This window comes from Littorina saxatilis, linkage group LG14 (genome assembly GCF_037325665.1).
Source record: "Littorina saxatilis isolate snail1 linkage group LG14, US_GU_Lsax_2.0, whole genome shotgun sequence".
Lineage (NCBI taxonomy): Eukaryota > Metazoa > Mollusca > Gastropoda > Littorinimorpha > Littorinidae > Littorina > Littorina saxatilis.
In genome coordinates, this window is record NC_090258.1 from 44,066,458 (window position 1) to 44,091,739 (window position 25,282).

The 25,282-nt window shown below is 43.5% G+C and overlaps 1 long non-coding RNA gene across 1 annotated transcript; it reads right to left on the reverse strand.

Moving 5' to 3' along the window:
* Positions 1-14,495: 14,495 nt before the first annotated feature.
* On the reverse strand, positions 14,496-15,441 carry LOC138946709 (uncharacterized). Its single transcript, XR_011449422.1, has 2 exons — positions 14,983-15,441; positions 14,496-14,577 (listed from the first exon to the last, which is right to left on the reverse strand). It is a non-coding gene; the product is annotated as an uncharacterized lncRNA (long non-coding RNA).
* Between the last annotated feature and the right edge of the window lie 9,841 nt (positions 15,442-25,282).

Here is a 25,282-nt window from a genome sequence, read left to right on the forward strand (position 1 = left end):
AAATCAATCACTTTATTAAAAAAAAATAGCCCTGTCGGATCTGTTCTGAATTACAACGAGTTTTGCCGTGCATGCTCTTAAAATGACATGATTATAATAATCCCGCTTTCGATATCTACGGCGCGGTGGACACCAACTTCAGTCGAAACGTCGAAAGCACACCTGAGAACCATATATAAAATGACTCGCACTGTAAAGTTATCTAAAAGATCTTACTTTCAAAATGCCCATTTTTACATTTAGTCAAGTTTTGACTAAATGTTTTAACATAGAGGGGGAATCGAAACGAGGGTCGTGGTGTGTGTGTGTGTGTGTGTGTGTGTGTGTGTGTGTGTGTGTGTGTGTGTGTGTGTGTGTGTGTGTGTGTGTGCGTGCGTGCGTGTAGAGCGATTCAGACCAAACTACCGGACCGATCTTTATGAAATTTTACACGAGAGTTCCTGGGATTGGATATCCCCGTTTTTTTCTTTTTTTCGATAAATACCTTTGATGACGTCATATCCGGCTTTTTGTAAAAGTTGAGGCGGCACTGTCACACCCTCATTTTTTAATCAAATTGATTGAAATTTTGACCAAGCAATCTTCGACGAAGGCCGGACTTCGGTATTGCATTTCAGCTTGGTGGCTTAACAATTAATTAATGACTTTGGTCATTAAAAATCTGAAAATTGTAAAAAAAAAACAAAGAATTTTTTATAAAAGGATCCAAATTTACGTTCATCTTATTCCTCATCATTTTCTGATTCTAAAAACATATAAATATGTTATATTTGGATTAAAAACAAGCTCTGAAAATTAAAAATATAAAAATTATTATCAAAATTAAATTGTCAAAATCAATTTAAAAACACTTTCATCTTATTCCTTGTCGGTCCCTGATTCCAAAAACATATAGATATGATATGTTTGGATTAAAAACACGCTCAAAAAGTTAAAACGAAGAGTGGTACAGAAAAGCGTGCGCTATCCTTCTCAGCGCTACTACTACCCCGCTCTTGTCAATTTCACTGCCTTTGTCATGAGGGGTGGACTGACGATGCTACGAGTATACGGTCTTGCTGAAAAATTGCATTGCCTTCAGTTTCATTCTGTGAGTTCGACAGCTTGACTAAATGTTGTATTTTCGCCTTACGCGACTTGTTGATTTTTCTCGTATATTCCGGTCGATTATCATTGTGTGCCGCAAACGTCTGTATCACTTAAAAGCGACTACTCGGTGCTTGTCCACACTTACAATGATCACACCCATAAAGCCAAAAACAAATGTACTGCTAACGTTCCGAAATTCAAATTAAAAAATCCAATTTGAATGGTAGGTAATTGTAACGTTAAATTATTGACAAAACAAAACGAGACATGTACCGACTAGTACGTCGACCCAGTTGTCTTTTAAGTAGACAGAAAGATAAACACTTATGATACAAGTAAAGAACTTATCCAAAAATCGTGATACAAGCTGGAGAAGACAATTTGAGATAAGTTCTTTATCAGTTTGTATTATAAGTGTGTGTCTGTCTACTTAAAAGACCACTAGGTCGACGTTCTCAGTGTAGATGTAACGTTCTAATTACCTACCATTCTTGTTTTTGTATCACACCCATAGGTCCGCTTTTAGTATTTACTGGATAGGAAAAATACTACGATTTTTAGCATTACAAAGAAGACAAAATTCTAATAGATCCCTTGACTTTGGGGTAGCGCGACTCTGTTGTTGCTAACTTTCCACTGGGAGGAAGCGACCTGAATTTCAGTTCCAGTGATTGAAAAAAAATAAAGTAATACACAAAATTTAAAACAAATTCTCCTTGACTTTGGGGAAGCGCGACTCTGTTGCTGCTAGCTTTCCACTGGGAGGAAGCGACCCGAATTTCCCAGCGATGGAACAATAAAGTAATGGTATTTTTAGTATTTACTGGATAGGTAAAATACTACGATTTTTAGCATAACAAAGAAGACAAAAATTCTAATAGATCCCTTGGGTAGCGCGACTCTGTTGCTGCTAACTTTCCACTGGGAGGAAGCGACCCGAATTTCCCAGCGATGGGACAATAAAGTAATGAAACAAAAAATCAAAAAAATTTAATAGATCCCTTGACTTTGGAGATGACAAGAAAATATCGGGCGCCCCGTGATTTGTAAAACATTTGTTACAAAACACGGGGCGCGCCCCGTGATTTATAAAATGTTTTACTTTTATTCAAATCACGGGTTAACATACGCCGCCTAACTCTAGTATTGCACAAATGCAGTCAACCATACGTATTGGCTCCACTGGGAGGAAGCGACCCGAATTTCCCAGCGATCTTTATTTGGTGTTTAACGTCGTTTTCAACCACGAAGGTTATATCGCGACGAGGGAAAGGGGGGAGATGGGATAGGGGAAAGGGGGGAGATGGGATAGAGCCACTTGTTAAGTGTTTCTTGTTCACAAAAGCACTAATCAAAAAATTGCTCCAGGGGCTTGCAACGTAGTACAATATATTATGACCTTACTGGGAGAATGCAAGTTTCCAGTACAAAGGACTAAACATTTCTTACATACTGCTTGACTAAAATCTTTACAAATATTGACTATATTCTATACAAGAACCACTTAACAAGGGTAAAAGGAGAAACAGAATCCGTTAGTCGCCTCTTACGACATGCGGGGTGCAGAGAAATAAGGATGTGGAAAAGAAGACTTTTGGTAAGTGAAATAAAGGTGATGGATCCAGTCAGGTAGAAATAAGACAACAAGAAAAGAATTGGAAAACTGCAGGGAATAGTAGGTGAAAGGACTGGTAAGGCAGAAACAAGACAAAAGAAGAGAAGTAAAGGGGTGGGGTAGCTCTGTTTAAACGCTCCCGCCGCGTGAAGGCGACCCCATGGGAGCAACAATTAATAAAAAGTTATAAAATTTGCAGTACCGGCACGGTTGGCCTAGTGGAAAGGCGTCCGCCCCGTGATCGGGAGGTCGTGGCTTCGAACCCCGGCCGGGTCATACCTAAGACCCTAACCCTGGTCAACCTCACCAATATTAGTATGTCATTCAACCCTACTCAAAAAGTTATGAACCGATTTTAAATCTCTTTTCAGGGATAGTAAAGCTTAATGAGGTCTACATCTCCTGTAAGTTTCATTGCCAAACCCTAATTAGTTTAGCGGGTATTCCCGAAAAACCACAGGGTCAGTGCTAATATCGGTGTTCATGGCCTAACCGTAAAAACTTAAAGTCCAAATTAAAAATATCCTTGATTTTCTGCGGCCTGTTTTAACCCCGCACATGATCATAAAATAACATTTGACATATGAAAAAAAATATTTTGGTCATGAAATATATCCGGGGTAGATTATAGTGATTTTCTATGTAAGTGGACATGTTGGTGACATTTTGGTCACTTTTTTCAAAATTGATATTTTTGGTATACAAGTATATATCAATCGATTCTATATCAAAAATGAATGTGTTCTGTGCAAAAAACTCATTCCGGGTCAAATTAGGTCAAAAGTTTTTGACAAAGTTATTTTAGTCATAAACAACACCGATATTTACCCTGGCCGAAAACTAATCTATAAATAGCTCAGCTGTTTTTCAAGATAGAAACTTGTACCTTATATGTTTTTTCATCTACGCATCATTCTCAACACGATGGTATCAATTTTAATTTAAAAAAATTAAAACCAATTTTTAAAATTTTTGACCATTCACTACACCTTCACCGTTCAAGATACACATTTGTTCCTTCTTTCAGAAATGCAAAATTCATCAACAGCTACCTCCTACAACAAACAGAAATCAAATCCAATAAATCAATCAAAAGTTATGACATCAAGAAAAAATGAACACCAATATTAGTGACTTGTTCACGTTTCAACCCTAAAAAAATGGTTGCCAGGGTCAAGCATTTCCACTTAATTCTCAAAGGGCTGTGTTATCCATGTTAAATGGCATTACAAATAAGGCACAATTTCAAAATATCTCAGCTCTAACTTTATTTTTCAACCTTTGAGAGCCATAAAACAATTAAAGCTTTCTTTTGCCTGTTACAGCCTAATGCATAGTCATAGGGTGGTCAAACAAAAATAATATGCATAAGAAAAAGGCCAGGATCATGATTACAAAGAAAAAAACCCACTTAAATCAATATTAAAAATTTTAGCTTTTTGAGTTGAGTGAATTTTTTTTAAGTCCAATTTAGTCTTGGACTACACCAATATTAGGGTTAGGATCAACCCTGAGATTGTAAAAAATAATCATAACAAGAAATTCCTCCGAGGTAGGAAAAACACCCCCGTCCTTACCATTCTCACTGCCACCAACTGAGAAGGTTATTTCCCTTTGACCAATAATATGTCCCTCTATAAATCCTTGTAGAATCTTAATCCACCAATAACTCCCTAACCGTGTGTTTGACTGGTCCCAATTTTTGTAAGGACCGTCTCAGGAATGTATAGAACCTGTTCACCAAGTTTGGTGACGATCGATCGGTCCGTTCATTCTTGAGATCTATATGCGAACACAAACACACAAACAAACAAACACATCGACCGAATCCTATACACACCCCTATACCGGGGGTGTAAAAATCAGTGCTTGTTCTTCTATGACTTTTAAGTGCACATACCAGTCTGTAAAAGTAGCGGCTACAATATCAAGGGTTGAAATCGTGAAAATAAAAAAAATCCTTCTTTGACCCAAAATCAGCATTTACTTTCATATGACATTAAGTGTCAAAATTTAACCTAGGATTAGGGTTAGGGTTCCAATTTGTTGCTTGCATTGTACTGAATCAATTTCTATCCATGCACACATGCAAAAAATGGACATGGAATTTATTAGAATTTTTTCCAATTTTTGGGGTTGAAACATGACAAAGTCAACTAATATTGGTGTAAATCGTAAGACGGTTTTTTTGGCGCCAACGCTATTAAAGAGAGACAAGTGATTGCTTGAAGTAATTTGTACATCATTTAAAGTGTTGAAACTTGAAAAATACAATCTAAACAAGGGTTAGCGCCACTGTTGTAATTTTTTGACTTTTTCATTAATATTGGTGTAGAACATGACTATTTTCAAACTCAGTAAAACATACATATCTAATGATTGGATAGGCCTAGAGAGAAAAGCTAAAGTGATTTGGAATCATCATTGTATGCTCTACCAAACACTGTTCGACCCTAGGGGTTTTTAAAAAAAATCTCAAAAATTCTCAAAAAACTTGGTGTTGAGAAGTTGCATCTTGAAACGACCTGTTGCTGCATTTTTAGCTATATCTTTCTCAAATATATTTTTCGTGTTTTTTCTTTTCAGAGACAGGTAGGTAGTCATGCAAAGAAGGTACCCTGTGATTTTCAAGGAAATCTAATGATAAATATAGCTCTTAAGTCGACTTTTTGGAGTTCTAGGGTTAGACTAATGTTTACTAATATTGGTGTAAATTTAAAGAAGGTTTTTTTTTTCTTCATTTTTTTTTCATTAAACATTGTTTTCACCAAAACTAACATGGGCATTGTGTAAAGATGCATTTTATGTACCTTCTCTGCCAAAGGGAACTTGATTTGACTAAAAATAGACTTTCAGTGAACTTAACAAGCACGCCCCCGCCTCCAGGCGCAAGGTGTCCTCAAGAAAGGTGACTCCGTGGTTTGGTCTCCTTGGCGATGAACTACTCCAGGCTAAGAAAGAACGGCGTCGTGCCGAGAGAGAGTGGAAGGTATCTGGTCTGACAGTGTATGAACAATTGTACAGAAAAGCCAAGAATTTTGTGACCTTCATTGTTCACAAAGCAAAGTCCATGTTCTACACCACTCAGATAGCCCAGGCGAAATCAAGCAAAGAGCTGTATCACATTACCAACGATCTTTGTGCTAGATCTAGCGCTAGTCTGCTTCCCACTGTGTACCCTTCAGCGTCCCTCCCTGATGTGTTCTCCAACTACTTTGTGACTAAGGTAGAAAAGTTAAGAGATGACCTCGACTCCCAGCCCTCTGTTCCTCATCCCCTTGGAACACCGTTCAGTGGCGATCCTCTAGCATCGTTCACCCCTGTCACTGAATCAGAAGTCCGGAAGATCTTGACTAGCTCTGCCCCTAAAACGTGTGATCTTGACCCGATCCCAACCTCCTTGCTCTTTGAATGTCTAGATGTGGTGCTCCCCACCATTACAAAGATTGTGAATGACTCCCTCGCTTCTGGATCTTTCCCGGATATCCACAAAACCGCTCTTGTTACCCCACTGTTGAAGAAATCTACACTGGACCACAATGAGTTGAAAAACTTTCGGCCTGTCAGTAACCTGTCTTTCGTTTCTAAAATAATAGAAAAGGTAGTTCTGTCTCAGCTTTCTGCTCACCTCACATCCAACAATCTGTTCAACCCTCTGCAGTCTGCATATCGGTCTGGGCACAGTACGGAAACAGCTTTAGTGAAAATTGTAAATGACCTCTTACTCGCTTTAGACAAAGGAAAAGTTGCCATCCTGACGCTGCTCGACTTGTCGGCAGCGTTCGATACCATTGATCATGGTCTCCTCATCAGCCGTTTAGAACACGTTTTTGGCGTTAGTGATTCTGTCCTTCTCTGGTTCTCCTCCTACTTGTCCAACCGTACCCAGACTGTCTCCATAAACAATAGCACCTCTGATCCTGCTCTGCTACGCTACGGCGTGCCTCAGGGTTCGGTCCTAGGGCCGGTATTGTTTGTGTTATACACCACACCCCTCGCTGACATCATGGCCTCACACTCAGTTCTCCATCATTCTTATGCAGATGATACGCAACTTCAGAAGTCTGCTGATCTCAAGAGTTTCGACACTCTGATGCACTCAATGCAAGAATGCATCCTGGACGTTAAATCCTGGATGACATTTAACAAGCTAAAATTAAATGATGAGAAAACGGAAGTCATGGCTGCCTCCTCTCCACGCATGTCTACCTCCATCCAGCTCCCAGAGTCCATCACAATAGGCAATGCAGTTGTCCCCTTCTCGGTTTCAGTGAAGAACTTGGGTGTCACACTAGACTCCCACCTAACTATGAACGCACAGGTACAAAACATCACTCGTGCCGTCAACTTTGAACTCCGCCGTATTGGCTCGATACGCCATTACCTTTCTAAAGAAGCAGCTCTGACTCTAGTCTCTGCATTCATTCTTTCCAGACTGGACTATTGTAATGCACTGCTGTATGGCTGCCCCCAGTACCTCCTAAACAGGTTACAGAAATTGCAGAACAATGCTGCACGCCTGGTCCTCAGAGTCCGCAAGTCCGAACACATTTCCCCTCATCTCCAAGCACTGCACTGGCTTCCAATAGAGTCACGCATCAAATATAAAATCGCATGCCTATCCTATGGTGCACGCACACAGACAGGACCCGCATACCTCACAGACATGACTCAGACATACACACCGGGCAGGACACTCCGCTCCTCAGCAGACACCTCTATCCTTTCCACTCCGAGAGTCAACACTAAATCTGCCTGCCAAACGGTTGTGTGACGTGTCTAGTGTGTTGGCGAAGTGTCTTGTGCTTGTCACTTCTCGCTTTCAGCCCTCACCGCTGGCTAGCACCGTCTGTCCTTTTTAGGACAATGCGAAAAGAGAGCAGAATGCGTCAGTCTCTCCTGCCAGTACAATAACCTCTCCACAACAAGCCCTATGTAGTGCCTCCATCGCGGCGACAGGCGTAAACTGGGTACCGCAAGGCCCCAGGCTAGACTACAAGGACTCGGAGGAGGTTGGCCCCTAGACGTGCGGCATGCGGGCCCACCGGTGTGTGGAAATGCCCAGGTGCCCACGAACCAACCTCCAGCTATGGGTCAAATAGCCGGGCAGGATAGGCTCGTCAACCCTGGCAGGCAGCTATCCTAAGAGAAGACCACTCTGAATTCAAAACGAGGGTAGAGGAGGCTCATCATCCATGGAAGGAAACTCGTCTAGGAGAAGGAAAACTCCGAAATGAAACCCACGCAGTCCCTCGAAGACGGAACGGCACTGGCCTTTTTTAGGCGGGGAGCAGACCGGGTGCCTACGCTATCCTCGACAAATGGTTGTGTCATCAACGAATCAACGTGATGGTGTCGTCTTCATGGATCGCAGCCAGGTGAAGACGGTGCCGGGCCCTCAGCCTCAAAGGGGCCCACCCAATGCGACTGGCGACTCCCACCCATCTGACGTGGCCGGGGATGGGCGGAGTAGAGCTACCGGCTACCAGATCAAAGTCATGCACTGGAATGCTGAGGGGGTGAGGAACAAGAAAATTGACCTTCAGAATTTTCTGAAGCAACAAAATATTGATGTTTGCTGCATGCAGGAAACACATCTGAACAGCAGTCACCGTTTCTCCATTCGAGGGTATGAAACTTTTCGACATGACAGAGCATCAGGACACAAAGGTGGTGTTATCATTCTCGTCAAAAACTCGATGGCCGCAGCGGAGATTTATCGATCCCAGGATGGTGCCACAGAGTGCCTAGGAGTCTGTCTCCTTGCCGGGAAGAAGCCCCTTGCCATCTTCAACGTCTATTCCCCACCAGCCAAGCAGCTTGATCCTCACAACATACCGATTCTCCCCGATCGTTGTCTCATCACGGGCGACTTCAACAGTCACTCCCCGAGTTGGGGCTATCGACAGATCGACAGTAAGGGTGAGGAGGTAGAAGACTGGATGCTCACCAACCAACTGACTCTTCTCAACCAACCAGATGACCCGTGCACTTACTACTCCAGAGCTTGGCGAACCACTAGTAGCCCTGATCTTGCCATCGCCACGGACGATGTTGCCAAGGGGTGGGTTGCATGAGAGAACTCAAATTCCAAGCTCAAACGGTTCGACTTTACTCTAAAGCTTGCTCTGTTAAGAATCCGCAAAGCACGAAACGAAGTCGGGGTGCATGAGCCGTCTTTAGGGCCGACTCAACAGAGAAAGAGGGCAAGTCGACGTTGTCGACCTACTTAGAGCGTTAGTGGGAGATTCCATGACGTCACGGGAAATGTGGTCAGCAACAGCCAATGCAAACTGCAGTCTAGTAGGTTCGCGGGAAAAGGGCGCATCAGAGACCGTCTGTTACACAATAATGTACTCTGCGGCATCTGGGCGCATTCAAGCATGCACAGGAAGCGCGCGCTCATACCAACACGGGAGATGCCGTGTGTAGTACAAAGTAGAGCGTACGGCGTTATAGTACTATTTTGTGCATTGTGCATGTTGGATCGAGTAGAAGAAAAATAAAGATTGTCTTCTTGATCTTGAATCGCTCTCTACTGTAAAGGTAAACATCGACCAAAAATTAAAAAAGTAAATACAAAAAGAAGATAAAAATACAGTAATTACAAAAAAAACACGAATTATATCAAAATTAAAAATGAAGTAAAAACAAAATAGAAGGAAAAGACAAAATCATATAATTTGAGACTAATTTTTTTTTTTAAATAAATAAATAAAATTTTAAACATCAAATTATAAAACACTTATAACTATAGAGACAGCATTAGGTAACAAAAGATGATTTCTAACAAATAAAAAAAAGACAACAAAATATAAATATATTAATGATTGAATAAATAAATACATACATATTTCAACAAATAAAAAAAATTAAAAAAATGATTTCACCCTAAAGAAAACAAAAACAAAAACCTTTTGGTTGCCGGGCACAGATGAAGTAAACAAGAAAATTGTCTAACTCCGTCGCGTTGGTGCGACCTATTATAGCACCAAATGATAAAAGGTTTTAAAACATCATCTTGCAAGCGGCAACTGGCTGGTTAAGTCTGTTATCTCTGCCAAGCTCAGCGTTAAGGCTGGGGGGGAGCAGGCTCAAAGTTAAGCAAAAAACGCTGTGCTCAACGAACGTAAGACCGCTCATGCACCCCGGTTTTCGCGCTTTCCGCGTAAAGTCAACCATCTCAACTTTGAGCACATTTCCTCCCAGCTTAAGTCGTCTCATGCAACCCACCCCAGATCACCACACGGGAAGTGAGTTCGCAGTTGGGGGGAAGTGACCACAAGCCTGTCATTCTCAACATGAACGAAGAGAGAAACACCACCACCCAAAAGCAAACACCAAGATGGAACTACAAGAAGGCCAAATGGGGGATGTTCCAACAACTACTGGACAAAAACTGCAGGAAACTGGACTTCAAAGACCAGAACCTGAACCAACATGCTGAACTCTTCTGTCAAGCTGTCTTGAAGGCAGCGAAAAACTCAATTCCGAGAGGCTCCAGAAAGAATTACAAACCAGGATGGAACTCCCACCTACAACAACTCCATGACATGCTCAGCTCCGCCAGAGAAGCCATGGAACTCAACCCTACTGATGAAAACGTCACAGCCCACAACAGAGCCAGAGCAGAATTCACCAGAGAGAAGCTCCAGCAGCTTCGCAACAGTTGGCACGAGAAAACCCAGTCTCTCAACATGGAAAAGGACACAACAAAACTGTGGCAGCTCGCACACACTCTCAACGATGATGTCCAGGAAAGAAAACAAACAGTCCTAGAACTCGATGGAGAGCTTCAAACAGGGAAAAAAGCAGCCAACACTCTTGCCAACATGTACCAGGAAACCAGTACAGTCAAGTTGCCAAGAGACAGAACAAAAGCAGTCCGAGAAGCCATCCGACAACCCTCAGAGAAGGGCGCCAACAGCAGCTGCATGTACGATCCCATCCGTCTGGACGAGCTGGAAGCCGCCATCAAGGCGCTGAAATGCAAGAAGGCCCCAGGCCCTGATGGAATCAGCAATGACATGCTTAAACACATGGGAACCATCGCCAAGAAAACCCTTTTGTTGCTCTTCAACGAGTCCTGGAAATCAACAACAGTACCAGCCATGTGGAAGAAAGCCCACATAGTCCCTATCCACAAGAAGGGAAAGAACAAGAAAGACCCCAAGAGCTACAGACCCATCAGCTTGATCAGCTGCCTCGGTAAGCTGATGGAGAGAATCCTCAACAGAAGACTGATCTGGCACCTCGAGACAAACAGCATGTTGACCCCAACCCAAACAGGCTACCGAAAGAATCGAAGCACGGAAGACCAGCTGGCTCTCCTAGCGCAGGAAATCGAGACTGCCTTCCAGGAGAAGAAGAAAGTGGTGAGCGTGTTCTTCGATTTATCGGCTGCTTTTGACAAAGTGTGGCGAGAGGGCTTGCTCCTGAAGATACACCAAGCTGGAATCACAGGGCGGATGTTCGGATGGATCAAGTCGTTCCTCCACGAGAGATCGGCAAAGGTTCTCCTTGATGGACATGAAAGCGTGAGCGTCAAGATGAGAGAGGGCGTGCCGCAGGGCGGAGTTATCTCCCCTACGTTATTCCTTGTCTATATCAACGACATCACCACCTCCATTCCCAGACTGGTTTCCAACACGCTGCACGCAGATGACTTAGCAGTCTGGCACGCTTCAGAGCATACCACCACAGCAGCCTACAGACTCCAACAGAGCGTCGACAGTATCAAGAAGTGGACTGACGACTGGGGACTTGAAATCAACCGAGTCAAAACCGTCTCCACTGTCTTCAGCTTGTCGACCTCCAAGGAGAAAGTTCAGCTCAAGCTGGGTGACACTGTCCTGCCCCAAGTAGACACTCCAACTTTCCTGGGTGTGAAGCTTGACCGGCGCCTGTCCTGGAAGCCACACATAGAGGACATGGAATCCAGAGGCATCAAAAGGCTCGCCCTCATGAGAAAGTTGTCAGGCACAACATGGGGTGCAAACTCCAAAATCCTGAAGAAAGTCTATACAGGAACTGTCAGACCCGTGCTTGAATATGCTTCAAGCTCATGGAACACAGCAGCCAAGACCAACAAAACCAGACTAGACAAGGTACAGAACCTTGGTCTCAGAACTATACTTGGTGCAATGAAGACGACACCCATTACAGAAATGGAAAAGACTGCGTCAGTTCAGCCCCTGGAAGCCAGAAGAGAAGAAAAACTCCTCATCCAAGGAGAAAAGATGAAACGTCTCGAGAGCCACCCACTCCATGACAAGCTCCAAGCACTTACCAAAAACCGCCTCAAGCGCCAAAGTCTGAACCATCAGATAAAGGAGCAGCAAAGAAACAATGCTGACATTCTGACTCCAAGCCCGACCCAGTGTGAGCCTCTGACCAGCACAGATTGGACTCCACAACGCCTAGGAGCGGAAATCAGAACAAGCATTCCAGGCGTCACCTCCAAACAGAACCAAAGTGACGCCGCTCTGAGAGCCCTGGCGCTGGACGAAATCCACCAACGCTATCCAGCCAGCAAGTGGACTCTTGCCTACACTGATGGCTCAGCAGAGGATGCAACGAGGAATGGAGGTAGCGGAGCATACATCTTGCAGCCCAAGAAGCCCCCAACAACACTGTCAGCTCCAAGCGGAGCCCTCAGCTCCAATTTCAAAGCTGAGGTCAACGCGCTCTCCCTTGCAGCAAGCTTCCTCAACTCAGTGGAAGAAACACCAAAGAACACTGTCTTCCTGACCGACTCAGTCTCTGCACTACAAGCCCTCGAATCCAGCAACACAGACCAGAGCTTGGAAGAGCTGAAGCACCAGATCAGCACCCTCGCCAGGAAGTCCACAGTCGTCCTTCAGTGGATACCAGCACACTGCGGAATCTCTGGTAACGAGAAGGCAGACGAGCTCGCCAAGAATGGCAGCAAGATGGAACAGCCAAACCACTGCCAGTCATATCGAGAGGCAAAGACCCTCATAAAACACAGATGGAAAGAGAAATTCACCAACAAAACTTCTGGCTACAAGCCACAAAAAGACCCCCTCCATCTCCTAAGCCGTGCTGAGCAGGCTATCATCTTCCGCCTCCGCACTGGACACTGCTGCCTCAAAGCACACCTAAGGAGGATAGGTGTAGCAGAGTCTGCCACATGTGACTGTGGAGAGGGAGATCAGACTCCAGAACATGTTCTCCAAGCATGTCCCCTCCTCGACCAACTGCGGATCCAGACATGGCCTGACCCAACAGATCTGAGGACCAAAATGTGGGGAGCACTGGAGGACCTGGAAAGAACGTCCATGTTCATGGCATCCTCCAGATTCCGAGTCTGACACAACCGTCAAAAACTACGAACACTAAATCTTTTGGTGAGCGCTCTTTTTCTGTTTCTGCTCCTCTCGTCTGGAACTCTCTCCCTGTCACTCTTCGTCACTCTGCCTCCTCTGGCTCTTTCCGCACAGGCCTGAAAACGCATCTTTTTTCACTTGCATACACATGATACCCCCCCCCCCCCCCCCTGCGTGCATGGAGTGTTTTGAATTTGTATGTATATATATGGCTTTTTCTCATTCCGTTGCTTTGTCATGTTTTTTCATTTGAGTTTTGAGTATTGTTTGCATGGAGTTCGGTATTAATTTTGCTTGTATGGTTTTGCTTGTATGACTTTGTTTTGTCTTTACCCTGTTTGCTTGGTCTTGCGTGCTTGGAGTGTGTTAAGCTTTTGTGTTTGCTTGCATGGAGTATGCTGAGTATGCTATGTTATGTAGATTGTGGGTCTTGTTCATTGTGTATGGTTTTATTATTAGTTATGTTAATTCTAGTTATTGTAAAGCGCATTGAGCATATATATGATTATGCGCTATAGCAAATGTCCATTATTATTATTATTATTATTAACAAGATGTGGTCTTTCTTTTGTTTATACTGATGAGAGTTTTGCTTACCCAAAGCCCATATTTTCAAAAAGTGCCTCATTTGGGCCTTTATAAAACATAATTGAGAGCCAGGTATTGAAGTGACCTAGAAATGTCTAACCCTGAGCTCATGATATTTTTTGTGCCTAACGTTTCTAATATTGGTGAGGTTCATTCTTTCACTTCTTGTGACGTCACTTTTAGGTTTCAAACACCTATATTTTCAAAAAGTGCCTCATTTGGGGTTTTATTAAACATAGTTGAGAGCCAGCTATGCAGGTGACCTAGAAATGTCTAACCCCAGAGCTTGATTTTTCTGGTCCTAACTTGCTAATATTGGTGTAAATCTATATAGCAATACTAAAATGACCACATAATGGTCAGTTTTTAATGAAAAGATCTGAAGATCACTATGTGCCTTCTTTGAACACTTCCAGTAAAGCCCAGTCAATGATTTTGAGAATACATCAAATTTAAGGTGTATATATTTTTTTGCAAAGTGTTTTTTTATTTGTGAATTTGTAATATGGTTAACTTAATATTTGTCTGTGTTTATGTATTTCGTCGGTTATTGTTTTTGTGTGTTTATGTCCAACACCACACTGTAATATTTCATTACTGGGAAAATAAAGTATGTTTGACTTGAATTGAATTAAAGTTGTTCTTTCCTATTGAAATCAGAATGTAGTGCTATCACACACACACACACAAACACACGCACACACACACCCACACCCACACCCACACCCACACCCACACCCACACACGCTCACGCACATGCTAGCTCAATCTACAGGCATTGCACACACTTTCACACTGAAAATCAACATCACACACGCATTCCTGCGAACAGAAAGAGAAAGTTTTTGCAAAAGCTTCTTTCAAAGAGTCAAATTTATTTGTTCTAGCAAATCAACATCAGTTGGGCTGTGATCCTCTGGCAAGCCCCCACCTGTTCTGCAAACATATCGGAAAGACGAGTAAGACAAATGTAAATGACAGTGGCACTAGAAATCTGAATGTTGTCTTTAAGTTTAAACCTAAATCTTGGACACTAACATACCAACGCTCATATTCGCACAAGAACAGAAACACACACACACACACGCACACACTCACCCACACACACACACACACACACACTACGCACACAGGCGCACACATGCACGCACACACACACGCACACACACAAACACACACGCACACACAAACGCACGCACGCAAGCACACACACACATACATACATACATACATACACACACACACACACAAACACACACACACACACACACACACACAAACACACACACACACACACGCACGCACACACAAACGCACGCACGCAAGTAGCTGTGTACTTACTGAGCCACGCCTAGCGCGCAGCGGGGCGCGGCCACATTCCAGAATTGCGTCTGGCATCACTGACCCAGTGGGCAGCGCTGGCTGTGTACCTGTGTACTTAGCTATGACGCTGCTGCTGTGCTGTGTAGTAGTGATCCATCACTTATAGCCGGCCGGCAAGAAGTAACCACGTGCGTGTGTTGTTTAACAGCAGCAAGCAGCTACTTTCGAATCAGTGAGTCTCTTATATTACTAATTGTTCATTTGTTTTGTAGAAAACATCATAGTCTTCAACCTTTTGTTTGAAGTTTAAACTTTACTTGACTTTAATAGTTGTGTGTTTTTGCGGAAAAAAACAGGTTTGATTAGACTGGCTTTGTTTAACAAGTACTTGCCAAGTGTAGTGACCATTGTTCAAGACTGTGTTTTGTATTTTTCTTTTCAGTGGATTCAACAACTTTTTACAAGCAGAATGCCAAAGGGGGGGGGGGGGGGGGGCAAGGGGTGGGAGAGGTAGAGGTAGACGGGGAGGAGGCAGGGTGGGGAGTAGGGGGGCTGGGAGAGTGAGGGTGCTGGAGGAGAGTGATGGGACGAAGGAGATTTCAGTGGGGAGGGGGTGCAACTTTGCTGTCACGTTGCATCATGTCGCCATCTGAGATTAGTGCGATTATGGCTAGGGAGAAGAAGAGGACAGAGGGGGGAAGGGGGGCAAAGACTGCGGGTCGGAAGGGGGGGGGGGGGAGAATATGACAGCGAAGGGGAGAGAGAGCGCAGGTGGGGAGGAGATGGGAGAGAGTGAGGAGGGGGGTTTCTTTAAGGGAGACAGAGGTGAGGGGAGAGAGTGAGGAGGGGGGTTTCTTTAAGGGAGACAGAGGTGAGGGGAGAGAGAGCGCAGGTGGGGAGGAGATGGGAGAGAGTGAGGAGGGGGGTTTCTTTAAGGGAGACAGAGGTGAGGGGAGAGAGAGCGCAGGTGGGGAGGAGATGGGAGAGAGTGAGGAGGGGGGTTTCTTTAAGGGAGACAGAGGTGAGGGGAGAGAGAGCGCAGGTGGGGAGGAGATGGGAGAGAGTGAGGAGGGGGGTTTCTTTAAGGGAGACAGAGGTGAGGGGAGAGAGAGCGCAGGTGGGGAGGAGGTGGGAGAGAGTGAGGAGGGGGGTTTCTTTAAGGGAGACAGAGGTGAGGGGAGAGAGAGCGCAGGTGGGGAGGAGATGGGAGAGAGTGAGGAGGGGGGTTTCTTTAAGGGAGACAGAGGTGAGGGGAGAGAGAGCGCAGGTGGGGAGGAGGTGGGAGAGAGTGAGGAGGGGGGGTTTCTTTAAGGGAGACAGAGGTGAGGGGAGAGAGAGCGCAGGTGGGGAGGAGATGGGAGAGAGTGAGGAGGGGGGTTTTCTTTAAGGGAGACAGAGGTGAGGGGAGAGAGAGCGCAGGTGGGGAGGAGGTGGGAGAGAGTGAGGAGGGGGGTTTCTTTAAGGGAGACAGAGGTGAGGGGAGAGAGAGCGCAGGTGGGGAGGAGGTGGGAGAGAGTGAGGAGGGGGGTTTCTTTAAGGGAGACAGAGGTGAGGGGAGAGAGAGCGCAGGTGGGGAGGAGATGGGAGAGAGTGAGGAGGGGGGTTTTCTTTAAGGGAGACAGAGCTGAGGAGCAGATGGAGATGGCAGAGGATGATGGAGACAGTGTTTATTCTGAAGTCTACGAAGGTGAACATGCATCTATCTTTTTGTCTGTCTGCCTATCTGCCTGTCTCTGTCTGTCTGTCTATTTATTTGTCTGTGTAATTGTCTATGAGTCTTATTATGTGTGCGTGATTCTTTAGGCACGCAATTATTGAGTATTCTGCTGACAAAAACAGAAGAAAAAAACAAAACAACACAATACAAACACTGTGTTTTTACAACGTTTGCAAGTTTATTAATCAAAATATTGACACTATTTAGTCTTTAGCGATCTTGTGTATGGATTTAATGTATAGTCAATGCATAGTCAAGAAAAACGTACTGTTTGAATTTGACAACAGTGTTTAGTTTTTATCCGAGTTGATGCTTAAATTTGTTTTTGTCCACAGGAGAACCCCGCACTGAAGCCTTTTTTGACATGATTGCGGACAGCGAGGAGAGTGAAGAGGAGATGTGGGATGAGTCGGAGCGGATGACTTTGGTGAGCCAGGTTCTTTCTCTGTCCTTTCTTTTCTGTTAGTCTTAGTTGTTGTTTTCTTCTTTATGTCTGGCACATATCCCACTGCCAGGTAGATGTCCCAGATTCCATTTAACAAAGAACACATTTCTTTCAGATAAAGATCCAAATTATGATGAGACTGCTGAGGAGTGCCAATTGGAAGAGGAGCAGTTGGCAGACCGTCGCCGAATGGAGATTGACGCATTTATCACGGGGTGAGTTGTTGTTTTCCTTAGCCAGTTTTACTTCACTTTATGTTGAAGTAACGGGGTGATTAACGTCTATGTATTGCTTAAAGTTATCATTTCATTCATGGATTGCTTTGACATGGAAACTGATAATGCATTATTCCAATATTTCCTTTTTGCATTCCTCTGGTTGAGGAGGAGGTCACTGCCATACCACATGCAGACAAGCCCAGGAAGACAGCCAGTGGGACGGGACACGGAAAGAAGAGGTGTGAAGCTATATGTACACAAGTATATACACTATACATTTGACATGTATTTGTACGCTTCATGATCGAATCTTGAAATTGTTTATATCCACATACTAATAATCTTGTTCTTGTCTTAGGCCCAAGAAAAGGTGCCCACTCCCACACTGCTCAGCACGAGTCATTAGGATGACAGACCACATTGTGGGGAGGCACAAGGTGCCTCGTCCAGAGGCCAGAGAATGGTTTAAGCTGGATGGGGCCCGGGAAACAAAGATGCCTGTAAGCAAGCACACTTCAATTTCATCTTTGTGTCTATTGTTGTCTTTTTATTATTCTCTCTTTTACACGTGTATAGTCCGCTGTCTAGCTGTGAGTGCGTTTTCATGATTTTTCTTTCTTTTGCATGACTAATCATCATCAGTCTTGCATTTGTTTTTGTTTCACCAGAGGTCCAAGTGCAACATCTGCGGGACGCTGCAGACGAACATGGGCCAGCACTTGTCCCGGAAACATGGCCACTCCCAGAAAGCAACATCCGCTTCCAAAGGTACAAATAACTCTTTTTGAGTCACTGCAGTAAAACTGACTCCATGTAATAGGTCTGTCAGGCCCTTGCCAACCACCTTAACCCTGGGCTTTTCTAGGAAAATTCAAAAGCGACTGGGTTTAAATTGTGTGTGGTTGTAACCCCCAAATGAGCTTTGCACTTTGAAATCTGTTTTGGTGACACTTTTCAGTGTCAAAAGTGACATTTTGCTTTTCTAGTTGATCTTTTGGACTTACACATACAGAAAGTGGAATTTGATGTTTTTAAATCAGCACACAAATCGTCTTTCCTTATCTGATTCATCTGCATTATTATCTTATGTTGTAGGGACAGGGTCCCGCAAGCCCTCAGGAGGAGGCTGCAACATCCCGACATGGATACCCAAGTCAGTCCTCAACAGTAAGCAAACTTTATGTACTTATTTATGTGCTGTACTCTTCTGTGTCTGTAGTATTTTTTTTTATCTTTTTTCTTTTTTTTTGTTGTTGTTAGTTTTGAACACTAAGACTAATTAGTATCACAAAAAATATGTATTTAATAATGCTTTGTAATTCTTGTAGGAGACCTCTGGGCGCAATTTTTGACCTGGCTTGTTGAGGATAAGCGCATGGGGGAACTGGAAGCCATTCGCACCGCGAAGCAAGTCTTGATGTGGTTTCAGGCAGTTGATATTAAAGTGAACCTCCACCGCCTGTTCCGAAAAGCGACCAGTGACAACGACTACATAGCCAAGACGTACTTCGATATCAACATCCTTCCCTTGGTAAGGGAAGTGGAGGTTGACAACAGGAAAGGGTCGAATGTGGTCAACAAAGTGAACCGTGTCAAGGTAAGATTTCTCGGCTATAAAATTCACAAATAAACACTGCTTGTTTAAAATTATTAACTGAGTGTTTGTAAGTTGTTGTTTGTAAGTAGAGGTTACATGCCGAGTCTCAGTGATTATTAAAAATAATGGTCGAAGTTAGCGGATCATGAAAAATGCGAGCTTCAGCGAGCTTTTTCATGACCGCGAACTGAGACCATTATTTTTAATAATCACTGAGACGAGGTGTGTAACCTCTTTATTCCCCCTTTCTTCAGTTATTCAAAGAAAACAGGAGTTTTTGTGCGAAAGTTTGATCGAATCCGAATCACTCAACCAGTCAACCTGCGCAGGCGATCGATTAATGCGCGGTTGTATAGTTCCGTGCAAATCATTCCATTCTGTTAACACTTCTTGTCAGTTTCCCTGTTTTAGACTAAAATCAAGTACACAGATAAGCTGTTATTCTGCTGTGGCGGTAAAGGCAGATATTGTGTGTTCTGTTTATGTTTTAGTATCGCTAAAGATAATGTTCTTTCGTCAAATGGGACTAGCAGACGAACTTTTGCACCCGTGTTCCAACGTTAATTACTGTATGAAGTTCAGTTTTTTTGGGGAAAATAGTGTATGAAACCGCTTTATGTTGTTTAAATTGATGAGATGTGTGCATTTGGTTGCGTGTGATCTGTTTATAAAATGAAATATTGTTGAAAACTGACCGTCGGATTGCAGTCAGTGTTGTCGAAGAAACTGCGTTAAAAGAAGGGGAACTACTCTTGTCGGCAAGAGTATGAGTTACTTGCCTTGGGAATTTGCTTGTGATGAACGGTGTGTGCAGGGCAGATCTAGATTCAGAAAACAACCTAACTCATGGATTTTATATGGAGATTCATGTGTTCAGGCCTGTAGTTGTTAATTTAAATGCGGTATGTTTGTATTGTTTGCTCCAGAGATGTATATTTCGTACGTATAGAGCGTTCGGAACTTTTCAGTCACAAAAGTAGTACCAAAACAGAACAGCTTCTCAACCCATTGCACTATCGAGGATTCAGGCTGTTGCTGGCTCGTTATTTGTTTGGTTGCTGGGTCATTATCGAAAAATAACTAGCTCTACAAGTTTACAGAGGTAAAGAAGCAGAGGGGGGAATAAGTAACAATAACATGCTTGTCAACGAAAAGATGCATTTGACTCTAAAAGTGTTGTTGTATTGTTGCAGAAATGGTGCGAGTTCATGGCTGAGAGCAAGCACTTCTTTCTCGAGAACGGGGGCGGCTCCTTGGACGCTGTGTCAAGATTCAGCAAAAAACTGACGGATTGGAACCAGTGAGTCACAGTTCTTGAGAACCTATTTAGGAAATGTCTGAGAATGTGACTGTTTTAAATGCATGTCTCTTGACTTTTTTAAAACTTGCTCCTAATAATTTTTTTCTTTTTCTTTTTTTGTGTGTTACAGTCGCATCTTTGGAAAGGCGAAGAAGACAAGGGACAGTGTCATCAGACACCAGACTCAAGGTAAGAACTCAACGTTTTGCTTGAAAGTGCTATTATGCTGTACTTGTTGATACAATATGTAAATCGTATAATGAGTATGAGATAGAGTAAGAATTTGTCATTATCCGACCGGTCTGAAAGACATGTTTACAACCAAATCCGGAAGAGGAATAAGACCCTTCAACGCAAGTGTCATGATGAGCAAAACCCGACAAAGCTGCGGGATGCCTTCATCGCCACCCTCCTGGGTTGGTTGGTTTTTGGGGTTTAATGTCTCTTCAGCAGATGCTAGCTGCTATTCGAGACCGATGCAGTTATTTTCTTTTCCCTTCATATGGCAAGTTCTACGTTTCAGACTATTTACATTCAAATCTATCACTGTAAAAGAAGGTTCTAAAAATTAATCATTTTCACTTCTGGTACTTTAAATCTTGTAAAAAATCTTGATCTCTTTTAAAAAGTTAAAAATCTTGTCCGGGGGAACATCCCGGAATAAAACCTTCAATGTTTCCGCATTGTAGTGTTTATCTCGAAATTCTTGAACGTCTACACATTTTGTGAGAACATGTTCTAATGTCCATGGTTCGTCACATCCAAAACAGTATGGTGGATCTTCACCTTTCAGCAGATACGAATGTGTAATGTGACTGTGCCCAATGTGTAAGCGACAGAGAACTGTCTCTTCTTTCCTGTTGAGGCGACATTGGGGTAGGCTGTCCGACAGCTGGGGGACGATCTTATGAAGTTTATTTTCTTCACATTCGTCCCATTCACTCTGCCATAGGTACTTTATGTACATGTTGGTGCGAGTTCTGAAATCTGAATGCTTTGTGTGTTTGTCAGTGATGAGTCTTTCTCTGGCTTCTTTAGCAGCTTGATCAGCTGCAGAGTTGCCTCTAATTCCAACATGGGATGGCACCCATGCAAACACAATCCTTTTGCCTTCTTCAATCAGAGATGCATGTAGCTCTTGGATTTCGACCAACAGTGGGTGATCTAGCTGAGTTCTCTTCACGGCGGTAAGAGCCGATAGGGAATCCGACAGAATCAGGAAGTCTTTCTTTTTTGACTGATATATCTGTTTCAGAGCTAGCTGTAAAGCTTTCAACTCTGCAGAAAATACAGAACTGTCATCCGGAAGACGGGCCGAAAAGGCCCTATCGAGTTTAGGACCTGTGACAGAAGCTGATGCCACTTTACTTTCAGCTTTGGACCCATCAGTGTATATTCGTTGATGGGAAGGAAACTCGGTACAGAACTGGCTAAAACACTGTTTAAAAATCAAATCATTTGTCTCTGACTTCTTTAACCTTGTCAGATCAAGTCGAACAACTGGATCTGGCAATGTCCATGGTGGTGTTTCTGTCCATCGATTTTCACTAACATGATCGAGTTTTATCTTTGATTCGGCCAGATGTGACTGAATCCGAGAAGACAGAGGTGCTCGATCATTTGGGTGACTTTCAAAAAATTCAGAGCATTGTGGTTGAAATACGCATTGGTAGGCTGGATTTGTAGGCATAGCTTTCAGTTTCAACACATAATTTAGGGTGAGTTTCAGGCGTCGCAGCCTCAGAGAGGGTTCTTTGGCCTCAAAATATAAGGACTGTACTGGAGACGTCCTGAAAGCTCCCAGACAAAGACGTATACCCTGGTGGTGTATTGTGTCTAATAGCCTTAGGTTGGATTTTGCGGCTCCACCATAGACGACACAACCATAGTCCAACTTGGATCGGATTAAAGCACGGTAAAGTCTGAGTAGGACTGTGCGGTCAGCACCCCAGTCCGTATGAGAAACCACTTTCAATACATCCAGAGCTTTCAGACATGATGTTCTCAGATACTGGATATGTTTAAGGAATGTTAGTCGACGGTCAAAGGTCAGTCCTAGGAATTTAAATTCTTCAACAACCTTGACAGGATTACCATTCAGGACCAGAGAGGGTTCTGGCATGGCTCCCCTTTGTTTGCAAAGATGCATACAGACAGTTTTGCTGGTGGAAAATTTGAAACCGTTCTCTGTTACCCATTTTTGCACCTTGTCGATACATAATTGAAGCTGCCTTTCCACTCTATGTAGGGATTTACCACGCACACAAAGTGCAAAGTCATCAACAAACAAGGATGACTCGGATCCTTTCAGTACTGCCTTTACTATGTTATTGATTTTGATGTTGAACAACATGGGTGATAGAATGCTTCCTTGAGGAACACCCATCTCTTGTTGACAGAACTCTGATAGGTTGGGACCGACCCGTACTGTAAACAATCGATTACTTAAAAATCCTTCCACAAAAACAGGGAGACGTCCACGGAAACCCATTTCATGCAAATCAGCTAAAATACCGTGTTTCCAGGTCGTGTCGTAAGCCTTCTCGAGATCAAAAAATATAGCTAGTACATGTTCAGATCTCGCAAAGGCCTCTCGAACGAAGGTCTCAAAACGTACCAAATGATCAGTGGTGCTGTGTCCCTTTCGGAAGCCACATTGCACATCACTTAAGAGGTTTTGTTTTTCTAGGTACCACACCATCCTAGCGTTGACCAATCTCTCCATGGTTTTACACAGACAGCTGGTCAAGGCTATCGGACGGTAGTTGCTGGGGTTTGTATGATCTTTACCTGGTTTTGGAATGGGGACAATCATCGCTTCTTGCCATGAAGGTGGAAAGGATCCACTCTCCCATATGTGGTTAAAAACCTTCAGCAAGACCAGAAGACAACTTTCTGGTAGGTGTGTGAGGAACTGATAATGTATTCCGTCCAGCCCCGTTGCTGAGTTGTTGCATTTTGTAAGGCTTGTTTGAGTTGTTATACTGAACAACTTGTTGTAGTTCTCCTCATTCTGAGATGAGAAGTTTATGGGTTTACGTTCTTGGGTGGCTTTGATTTTTTGAAAATCTGTGCAGTAATTTTCTGTTGATGAGTTTTTTCCATTGTTGAAGCCAGAACGTTAGCTACTTCATTCTTTTGGGTTATAAGGGATCCATTTACCACAAGGTGGTTAATTGATGCAGATCCTTTTTTCCCTTTGATTTTACGAATAGCATTCCAAACTTTACTTGATGATACCTTAGAGTTTAAGTTTGAGCAAAAAGACCTCCAGGATGTTCTTTTAGAATGTTTTATGACAGTGCGACTCTTAGCGCGAAATCTGAAGAAAGTCAACTTCTTGCTAAGGGTCGGGCATCTGTAGAACCTGTGTAGACTTCTCTTTCGCTCAGATCGGGCTTCTTGGCATTCTTGATTAAACCATGGCACTTTAATGCGGTTGTTTGAAGATGTTTTTGGGATGTACTCAGTGGCAATGTCTTGTAGAGTGTTTGTAAAAATAGATGATGGGTCGTCACTTCCATCAAAGACAGTGTCTTCTGTGAGTTGGACAGAACATTCGGCAGTAAAAGACAGCCAGTTTGCCTTGTTCAGGTTCCATCTCTGGGGGGAAGCTTCTTCCAATCCATCTATTTGAGACATCAAGATAGGGAAATGATCGCTACCACATGTGTCATCATAGACTTTAAATTCAAAGTCTAGAACAAGAGAGGTGTCGCAAATAACTAGATCTAGTATGGACTTGCATCCTGTTGCTGGATGGAGATAGGTTGGTACTCCATCGTTTAAAACGCATAGATTACGATTGTCTAAAAAATCTTCTAGAATTCGTCCTCTCGTACTTAGAGAGTTGCTGCCCCATAAAGGGGAATGAGCGTTAAAATCTCCCATTAAAACAAAGGGAGCTGGGAGCTGATCAATAAGATTTTCAAGATCGTGCTTCGTGTAACATTTTGATGGTGACAGATATACACTGCAGAGAGTGATGGTTTATCTAATGTCACTCGTGCTGCGACAGCTTGAATGTTTGTACATAGGTTGATCTCACTACAAAGTACACTTTTCTTAATCAAAAGAGCAACTCCCCCAGACGTGTTATTGTCTGAATGGTTTCTAAAAACATTGTATCCAGATACATTAAAATCTTTGTTTGGTTTCAGCATTGTTTCCTGTAATGCTGTAGCAACAGGATGAAATTTGTGTAAAAGTAGACATAATTCTTCATAGTTAGCTTGGACCCCTCTACAATTCCATTGAATAAAATTGGCTATGTTTGTTTAGTTTTAAGAATTTTCTGCCTCCATACCCTCTTCGTCGGATAAACTCCCAAAATGATTGTATAGTGTGATGGGATTTTTCTCCATTTTTGGGGTGCGAGGCGATCTTTGGGGCAGAGTAACTTTTCCCTTGTCCGGAGGTGTTCGTGGTGTGGATTGAGTGAGGTCCACTACCTCCACAACCTCGACGGCCCCCTTCCTGTGAGTTGCCCTGTGAACGGGCTTCTGGGTTGGGGTGGTGAAGCGAACCTCACCAGGAGACCCCATAGGGTCCTCAATTGGGGTGGTGAAGCGAACCTCACCAGGAGCCCCCACAGGGTCTCCAGTTGGGGCGGTGAAGCAAACCTCACCAGGAGACCCTATAGAGTCTCCAGTGGGGATAGCCCCACCTGTGCTTTCATCTGTCTGTGTACAAATACTTTTGTTTCTTGTGGCTCTGTCCTTTTCAACATAGACGGGCCTGCCTGGACACCCACAGACCTATATGAAATACTGGTCTGGGTGGGTGTTGACTTTGTTGCAGGTCTTTGACTGACTGCTGCCGCAAAACTTTTCTGGAAGGAAAAAACATTCGTTTTTTTCAACCTCCTTCCTGGCGTCTGAGAAAGAACATCCTTTTTCTCCGTTTTTGTTTTTGAATGGCCTGTTCAAACTTGTATTGGACATTTCTCTGGAGGACGGGGAATGGTTTTCCCTTACATGTTGTGCAGGTGGGTGGTGATGTGCAGGGACCTTCGTGAGGATCTCCGCACACCTCTCGCACA